The sequence below is a fragment of the Triticum aestivum genome, chromosome 1A (assembly GCF_018294505.1).
Source record: "Triticum aestivum cultivar Chinese Spring chromosome 1A, IWGSC CS RefSeq v2.1, whole genome shotgun sequence".
NCBI classification, from domain to species: Eukaryota; Viridiplantae; Streptophyta; class Magnoliopsida; order Poales; family Poaceae; genus Triticum; species Triticum aestivum.
Genome location: NC_057794.1, coordinates 19,696,268 through 19,699,867, shown reverse-complemented (window position 1 = coordinate 19,699,867; position 3,600 = coordinate 19,696,268). Strand labels below are relative to the sequence as shown.

At 47.5% G+C, this 3,600-nt stretch overlaps 1 long non-coding RNA gene across 1 annotated transcript; it reads left to right on the top strand.

Moving 5' to 3' along the window:
- Positions 1-2,597: 2,597 nt before the first annotated feature.
- On the top strand, positions 2,598-3,125 carry LOC123075234 (uncharacterized). Its single transcript, XR_006436115.1, has 3 exons — positions 2,598-2,721; positions 2,793-2,872; positions 2,955-3,125. It is a non-coding gene; the product is annotated as an uncharacterized lncRNA (long non-coding RNA).
- The last annotated feature ends 475 nt before the right edge of the window (positions 3,126-3,600 follow it).

Sequence of the window (3,600 nt, the reverse complement as noted above, 5' to 3'; positions counted from 1 at the left end):
TGGCTTTATTCTTCTTCTTTTTTTGAGGGAAACTAAGCTTTATTCATTCAAATTCCACAGTTTGTGGGATACAAAAAGGATCATGTGGGACCGACATCCAGACGTGCCTCCCTTGATCCAATGAATAAGCAAACTTGGCTAATCTATCAGTGCCATGATTTGCTGCTCTACCTTCGAACATGAAATTACATAAAAATGAGGAAGATCTAGCTATAATCTCAGTGATGATTGCACCATATCTCCCGTTGTTGCCTTTCTGAATATCACTAATGACTTGCTTTATTATTCTACAAATTGTAAACGATACGACTATTATTTGAGGAATAAAGTTATCTTATGTAAAAAAACGGGGCAACGATAGGCGCCGGTGCGCCGGCCCAAATTTGGGCCGGTCGCTGCCCATATTGTCCGATTTGCCCTGTTACAACCGTCAGATCCGGGTTCTTCTCCTTCCTCCCTTCTGTCAACGCACGTGATTTAGAAACAAAAAGAAATCCTCCGTGTTCGTCGGCCGCCACATTCGTCCCCCTTGCCAGCCACGCTTGCCGGCGACCCCAAGCCACCCATGCCCGCCGTTTTGCTGCTCCTGGTCGCCAGACACCCATGTCGACCACGCTCGTCCCTCGGCCGCCCCATGCTTCTTACATTGGTGACTGCAGCTCACCCGTCGGCCAGTTCTAGCTCGCAACCATTGTGGCTGCAACATCTCCACGCGTCACCGCCTCCACTCCACTCGTCGCCGTCATCCGCTTAGACCATCGTGTTCCCCTGCGAAAAAAAAACTCAGCCAAAACAAATAATCTATTGGTTTGCCGGCAGTAGCAAAAACACATGCGAGTTGTAGCAAAAATTATCCATGTTTCCAGCGAAAACACATTGTAGCCACCGGTCATAGCAAGAACTCTCACGTGCCCATGCAGCAAAACATCTTGCCGGTTCCAGCAATTTTTTTGCCAGTTCCAGCAAAAACGAACTCGTCGCCGTCCGGTTCCAGCACATGCCAAAAGTGGTTGCAGCTTTTCTGCCGTCTGGTTCCAGCAATAAAAATCTCTAGTTGCGGCATCAGAGCTCGTCGTCTTCACCGCCGGTCGTGCTGGTTCACCAGCAGCAGCTGGTTGCGACAACAATGGCCGCCAGTGAGAGGAGCTTGTGGTGGTTTGTGAGCAGCGTGGAGGAGAGAAAATCGTGGTTGTGGAGAGCAGAGGATGCCACGGCTGGAGGTTGAAGAAAAGCCAAATGGAAAGGTCAGGAAGAGGATAAGGATAGGAGTGGGGGAGGTTGTGTGAGGTCCACCACGTACACATGTCGTACGCTGGGGTTTGTTTCGTGGGCGTTGGAGCCAACGTGGCGAGCGAGCCAGCCGAAAGTTCGACCGGTCTGCCGGCTTGCAACGTTTTCCAAAAAAACGTCCACCGGCACATTAGCCAGCCTACATCTACCCACCCAGCCTGCCCCTTGACCCTTGACCTAAACCTAACGTAGCGCCCGGGTCGCGCCGCTGGGGACCGCCAGTGCCCGTCGCCCTAGGACTGGACGTACGAGCGAGCTTTTCGGCTCGGCCCGAAGCTCGCTCCAGCTCGGCCCGTTACAGCTCGGCTCGATAGGATTATCGAGCGGGCCGAGGTCTGAAAACAGGCCCGTTTCGCGACCGAGCCGAGCCGAGTTTCGGCCAGTCCAGCTCGGTGGCTCGCTTGCGGCCCAGCCCAATTCCACCATCGATCACAATAGCTAGCGCATTAGGGCAGAGCAACCACAGTCAGTCTCTCGTCTCTCCCTTTCTCTGCTCTGCGCCGCCTCGCCTCTCTCTCGCTACGCCACAAATCTGGATCGACAGCAACGAGCGACGCAGCGCTTCCTCGCCAACCCGGCACCGACGGCGACGGGCGGCGCGACCGTTCCTCACCACACCGGACGTAGACGGACGCGCCTCCCCTGGTTTCTTGCGGAACGTGACGAGCCGGAGCAGGTACTTCCTTCGTTCCCAAATCCCAATCCCTAGCAGCAGCTCTCTGAACTTAGTGCGCATGTGATGGATCAATGGATGGATGGATCGATGGATGTAGTCATGTAGTTCGAACTTCCGAAACCCTAGCCGTAGTTGTCTGCACTAGTACACATCTGATGGATGGATGGACGGATGGATCGATGGACGTAGTCAGGTAGATGTAGGGCTAGATGGGTGGATCATGGATGGATGTATTGTAGTCTGTACAGCTAGATGTAGCAGCAACAGATGGATGGATCATGGATGGATGGATCATGGATGGATGGAGTTGTAGGGCAGAATGGATGGATAGATCAAAATTTTCATTGATTCCATGTGTAATTAGTTTTCTGTTGTTGATGAACTAGTTGATGATCTACTTGCTGTAGCATAGCAGCTTGAAAAAAAATCTACTTGCTGGAAAATTACATAGACTCCATGTCTAATTAGTTTACTGTTGTTGATGATAGACTGTTTGTTGTTTGCTGATGTGTGCAGACGCCTATCGTCGCAACAATGGACAAGCAAAAGGGGAAGGCGAGTGGGAAGGAGAAGGAGAAAGAGAGGACGTTGGACTCCATTATGAAGAGAAAGTTGCCGGTCTCGGGGATGCAGAAGGGGAACGGGAAGGGCAATGGACAAGCAAAAGGGGAAGTTCTTTGAAACCAGAAATGGTGGAAGCCTTGGTGTGCGGTGCTAGTTATATCAAAGGTTCTCACAAGGACTTCAATGTGGTGGTATGATTCCTATCTTTTTCTTCTATGATTTCTGTCTATTTCTTGTATGTGGCTAACTTACAAATAATTAGGAGAGGGATGAAGATGAGGAGGACGATGTTGAGAATATCAAGTTGCCCAAGATTGTTGATGTGGGGGGTGACAACAATTGGTAACTAATGTTTTTACATGTCTCAGTTTTCCTATCTTGACATAGTGAGAATATCAAGTTTACAAATCTGTGTTGCATGTAGATATTCGCCATGTGGGTGTTGCTCTTGCAATTTTGAAGATGGATGTCTACATGATCTTCTCATGTGGATTGTTGAGGTCAACGTGATCATCTCGTGCCATTTCTTTTGTTGTGATGAACTTTGAATTATGTGTGCTGTTGTGATGAACTATGGACCTTGAATGATGTTGTGATGAACCATGCACTTTCAACAATGTTATTGTGAACTTGTGATGAACTATGAACTTTGTATTATGTGGTTTTCGCTAGTCATTGTTTGGCTGTCAACATTTTCTTAGTTTTATGTCAAAGTGAAGTGTTATGCTATGCAAAATTTCCTTGTTTGGCTGTCAATATTTGATGTTTTCTTGTGTAAAGTTCAATTGAAGTGCTGTCCAAAATTCAATAGAAATGGTGCCCAATTCTTTCTCTCATATGTGTTTCATTGTTACAATTTTTGTAAAAGAATTCATATAAGAACATTATTTTTCATTACTATGACCATTTTTTAAAACAATAGACTGCTGGATTGTTCATTTTTAGTAGTATAAACTGTTTGTTTTCCAAAATATAGGTTTAATTGCCGTAAAAAATCAAGTATATGCACTATATACAGAGGTCTATACTATTAAATGGTTCTGGGAGAAACTGGCTTACGAGCCGGCTCG